Source organism: Medicago sativa, chromosome 1 (assembly GCF_051527215.1).
Source record: "Medicago sativa cultivar Bolivia chromosome 1, Bolivia_mono, whole genome shotgun sequence".
NCBI classification, from domain to species: Eukaryota; Viridiplantae; Streptophyta; class Magnoliopsida; order Fabales; family Fabaceae; genus Medicago; species Medicago sativa.
Window position 1 is genome coordinate 40,917,343 of NC_140749.1, and position 5,661 is coordinate 40,923,003.

The 5,661-nt window shown below is 39.5% G+C and overlaps 1 long non-coding RNA gene across 1 annotated transcript; it reads left to right on the plus strand.

The window, feature by feature from the left end:
• The first annotated feature begins 249 nt into the window (after nucleotides 1-249).
• On the plus strand, nucleotides 250-4,736 carry LOC146954953 (uncharacterized). The gene is made up of 2 exons (XR_015015623.1): nucleotides 250-509; nucleotides 2,318-4,736. It is a non-coding gene; the product is annotated as an uncharacterized LOC146954953 (long non-coding RNA).
• Nucleotides 4,737-5,661: the final 925 nt, after the last annotated feature.

Genomic DNA, 5,661 nt, shown 5'->3' on the forward strand with positions numbered 1-5,661 from the left:
ACCCCTGACCTATTTTGAAACCCCGTACAATGAACCAATGTAACATCCCGCCTGTCAGCATCAGAATATTACCAGACGATAATGCCAGAGGATTTAAGTTCATGGAAAATACGTGTGATGGAAATAATTTATGGGATGTCAGCTTAATACGAGTTAAGTATCAGTGTCAGATTTAACACGCCTGAGGCAAGGGTATTCTGGTACTTGCACGCAAAGTGGTATAAAAGTGGTTTTGGGCCAAAATTCTTCATTATCTTCATGACTTTCTCTCTCTAGGTTTTGAGAGAAAGAATTTCTCTCTTCCTTCTCTCTAGCCACGCCACTCTCTCTCTCTACCATAATCTTTCAAAGCTTCCAAACACATGGGATTAGTGGTCAAGCATGGATCAAAGAAGCTTTGTGAGCAAGAACATCAAGAAGGAGAAGTTTAGCATGATTAGAGGAACTTTGAAGTTAGGGTTTGAGCTTGAACAAGATGGATCAAAGCTTGTTAGGTGCTGCTATATCATGTGAGTTCCATAGATAGATTACCCACCTTTGGGATTGATTAATCTTGTAGAAAAATCATGATTTATGTTAGTTTAGTTTTTATGGAACTTTAGTACCCCAAGCCAATCCAAGTTGTTTACATGTTAAAATTGCCATGGTATATGTTTAAATAAGTCTATACAAGTTGTTGGATGTGTTTGGTGCATTACAGGGTCAAATTGGACGAGTTTTGGGTCGAAAATGGCGAAAACCCGTAGCCGAAAGCACTGAAAACGCAAAAGTTCGCAGCGCTGCGCCTGTACAAGGGCGCTAGGCGCCCACACACAGGGAGCCAGCGCTAGGCGCCCAACTCCTGGCGCCAGGCGCCCCAGACAGGACAACGTCCGCGTTGTCTTGCGCTCGGGTGCTTGGGGGCAGTCGTGTGGGGGTCCGAGGCGATCGTTTCGAAGTATTCTTTGACTGTTTTCACTCATTTCTCAACTGGAACAAACTTGGCCTTATGAAATCGTAGAATTTTCTAAATGGCTTAAGACTTGGGTTTTGGCATTTTCAGTCTTTAGTAACTATTGGAAATTTGCACAACTCGTCAATTGATCCTTGCATCATTAATCATGGCAATCTTAGCATGTATTACAAGGATGGCTCAAGAGAGAGTTTTAGCCGAATTATTCGGGTAGCAAGGAACTATGCATGGGATGAAAGTAGAGCCTTGACATAGCTTGTCAAGAACTAGAATAGTTAGTAGAGAATAGAATGTTAGGCATGAGTAGTATGCTTGACTAGTTGCGAAGTGGCATAGAGTAATCTCTTCGAATAGAAGCTAGAGTGCCATACGAGTATGGCAAGACGTGAATTGATTAGATATCTCTTCACGTAGTAAGTTAAGCAAGCATATAGTTTACCTCTAGTCGGATCGCATAGACATCCGAGGTAAAAGAGATAGCTAGTATAGATTTAATACTCATGCATATATTTAGACCAAGATTTTAATGAAGCTGTGAGGCGATTAGATATCTCTTCACCTAGAAGCTTTAGCAAGATGTAGTGGTCGTGTCTCTTGTGTCCACACTAGGTTGGTTCAAGAGGTTTCCATTAGGTGAAACGGGGTTAGCCGTAAGGATCCCGCACGTCACTGCAGGAGTGCCGTTGGTTATACCTTAGATAGGTTTCCATCGGATAGATAGGGATTGCGCTCGGGGTTACTCCACTCGGGGCTTTCCGTAAAATGAACTCAGATAATATTTGTTTGTTAAACGCTAACGTTATGAATGAACTTGACTATGCATATTTGTTAGATATATTTATGTTATGTCATAGAGCCTTGACGTAGGTCGTCAAGAATTAGTAGAGCCTTGACGTAGATCGTCAAGAATAGTAGAGCATAGACGTAGTGCGTCAAAACTAGCATGATAGCAAGATGGAATATGTTGTTAGATACAACATAGTTAATGCATAGAGCAAGTATAGAGAAAGATATACCGTTGACGATATTAGGTTTCCCCTAATCGTCCGGGTTAGAATCGTGTCATGATTATGTTAGACTTGGGCCTTAATGCGTAGAGCGTATTCTTGGCAATGCGGTTTTAGATTCCCCTCGACCGCCATGACACGTATAGGAAGTGAAGCCTATAACAAGTGAGATAAGACTATGACGGCCCTAGTATGCACGACCGTCTAAGTATGCAAGTCCCCACACACGTATAATCAACCGTCAGGTTTTATTTTAGACACGTGGTGACCGTAGGTTTCCCCTGAGGTTGCCTGTAGCCTAGGATTTAGGGGAACTCACTGAGACATTATGTCTCATCCCAATCCTTATTTGTTTCAGATAAACAGGTTGGATTAGCAAGCTAGTAGCCGAATGGATGTTGCGACAAGTGTTCGTTCGTACCGCTGCAGGACAATGTGGATATTCAAGGATGCATCTGTTATACTTTAGTAAAGTTGAGTTGTATTATTATGTACGAACGCATTTTGTTGTATATATATATTCATTCGTAGTTGTATTGTTGTAAAATTTTAATGTATCCAATACTAAACTTAACGCACGTGCTAGACATTCTAGATACGTCTAGTATGGGTGTTACATTTGGTATCAGAGCAGGTCGATTCAGACCGTGCCTTGGGTCATTAAGTTACAACAAAGGTAGTGGGACCATTGGGTTCCGGGTAAATGTTCTAGTTGTTGTTGTTAGTTGAGCCTGATCAACTCAATTTAGCATTCGACGATTAGAATGGATGCCTGAGAGCTGAATAGGACCCTGGAGGGACGAAGTATGTGAAGAAGATGCACCAGAAGGTGTGAACTTAGAAGCAAGAACTCAGAATGAGTATTAGTAAGAAGTTGATCGTGCCAGTAGGTGGCCGGTGAACTAAGCAAGTAGAAGTATGAATCCTCCGGGAATGTAAGGCAATGTTAAGAAAGGACGTTTAGACAGCGTTGGGTAAGTTGTTGATGATGCTTCGTATACCCGTAAGTGGAGAATACAGAAATATCTTAGCAGGACCTGAAGCTTCAGTAAGGGTCGTAGTTAGAACGGAAATGTATTCCAGAAAGTAAGCGCAAGGCTACAAGATAGAAAGCAGTCGACGTAGGTTGACGGGATTAGTAGACTCTCAGGATTAGCGTTATGTTATTGAGATTATGGACTTGAATGTTCAAAGTGAATGAGGTTCTAGTGTTCGGGAAGCTACGTTAAGCGGTAACGCAGGGAAGTAAGCTACTCGTAGTAGAAAAAGGATTCAGTGAGAGTTTTATGCTATCAGGAATGAGGCATTAATTTCTAAAGTGTCGAGAATTGTATCGAATTAGGTTGATGCTTGCCATGCATATGTAGTAGGATATTTTAGATGTTGGGAATGACTGATGTGCATTAAATTACTTGAGAAATAAAAATTTATGCAAACTATGTTTTGAAAAAAAAATTGAGCTGAAGAAACTCATCAATAGCGAACCCGGAGCGAATTTTTTTTCAGTTCGTCTCTAGGGAATGCAGTGACTATTGGAGAGTTGTCTTCACCATCTGTTATGCAATGAGAAATTGTTTTTTTTTTATATCGAGTGACGAATGCATATCACCCCCTAAGGTTTTCAAAAGAGGAAAAGGCATGGGCAACCATCAACGAAAATCGATTCGGTTTGTGACTTTGGAAGTTAATGTGTCAAGAGATAAGAATGAGTTTAGACCAAGAGTTTAGAGGCACCAGTATCTAGAATGGAAGTCACAGATGTGAAATCATGAGGCAATAAGTTAAATGGTGCAGAGTCATACGAAATCACAAGGATGTTGGATTTCGCGAAGTTATAAGTATCCCTTGAATCTATGTTTTGCTTGATGGACTTGCGAAGGCTCGTTAAGATGCTAAGTTGTAAAGTTTACATGATTTTAGAAAGACATACGCATATGGGTGATTGAAGTTGACATTTTGGAATTCGAAGTGAAATTCTGTAGGTACCGGTTTGTTACGACTCGTATAGTTTGGCTAAACTCACTAGGACTAAGATTTGATGACACATACGTGTTATCAACTCGTTCTGTGAATTTAGAGTAACGACTGGGACCTAGATTCAGTATATGTTTTTTTTTATATAGTTGAAAGTCATCAACGTCAATGACCCTTGTGCTAATTTATGAAATTTCTTAGAAAGAAAAATTAACGAGCAAGCATAGGAAGAATTAAGCAAAACATAGTATGCGAGATATGAAGCTACAATGTTAGATGCATAAGGAAGTTGTCCGAGTGCAAGATGAGTCTACCATGGGATGTTGTAAGCACGTTTCATGGAATAGTAGTTATGTAATAGCAAAGATGTGCTCCTTGAGTTAAGATGCTCAGGAATAAGAGTACGTATGACATTGATATGTCCAGAGGTAAGTTTCCTTGAGGTTCAATCTTACCAGCAAAGAATAGAGCAAGGTTGCAGAGTAGCATGCAACATAGAAGTATCGAGCAGAGCTCAAGCAGATATTAATGTAATAATAGAAGAAGAATAAAGTTCACCCATCTCAACGGATCAGCGTATTGGTTGAAGCCAACCGGTGGGAATCAGAGTAGCGCAACGGAAGTTAATTACTTAAGGTGCGAACAGTAGTCATGGAACATGGAATTTTGTAGTAAGAATCTTTGTGAAAAATGTTCGAGATAGAAATACCATTTCAGCGAGAAGTATTATGTGGAAAGCGAGGAGTTCTCGTTATGTTAAGTAAGTATAGATGCTTATGCAGCCAGTAATGATTAAAGTAAAAGTTTAAAGAAAGCATCTTCACTCAGGTAAGATGAGAAAGACTAGAGTTAACACAGATGAATTAATCGAGTTGCCTTTTGGTGATGTCTAATTCGTAGAAGAGCTGTTGGTTAGTCAGAAGGAGTATATGCTATATTGATGGAGTACGATTGATGAGTTATGCCTGACGAAGTGCATACCCTCTTATACCATACTTGTTAATTGATAACGATACTTTCTAGAATGGTGTCAAGCCACGATTTTATAACTTTTAAAGATAAGGTTGGTATTAAGGAACTTGGGAACGATGTTTTAAAAAAAAAAAAAAAAAAAAAAAAAGAAATATGAAATTTCACATTGTTAAGACTGATGAGATACGTCGTAAGCGAGTAAGCTCACTTAAGACGTACAGACTTCAGGACCAGCTTGTTAGAGACAAGTGTGAAGGAGAGTCATAAAACCTTTTTCAGATATAGGGACTCGTCCTGTGGTTCTGCAGTACTAGTATAGACACAGCTTTAAAATGATATTTTCTAGTCATGCATCTATTCGTTCCAAGAACCTATGTACCAGAGTTTAGAAATTTTAGAAACAAAAGCTAGAATGAGTATCGTTATTAACAAACAAGCAATGGCGCTAAAAAGTATGCCAATACTAGAAGATCAAGTTTTATGAATGAATGACAATACCCATGTGATACTCAAGTCATACGGGATGCACGGATTTGTGCTTTGAGTGTCCAATACAAGTGCAAATGGACTTAGTAGAAAGTTTCAAGAGCATGTGAATCACCAGACAGGTTAATAGATTGTCAGATGAATCAGTGTAGTTGATTTCACTTCTTCATGCCAAGCTAGACAAGTTACCCATGAATTGCAGTACAAGGAGGTTATGAAAGATAGAAAGATTTCTTAAGACTCCTAAAAGAGATGATAGGTTTGCCGAAT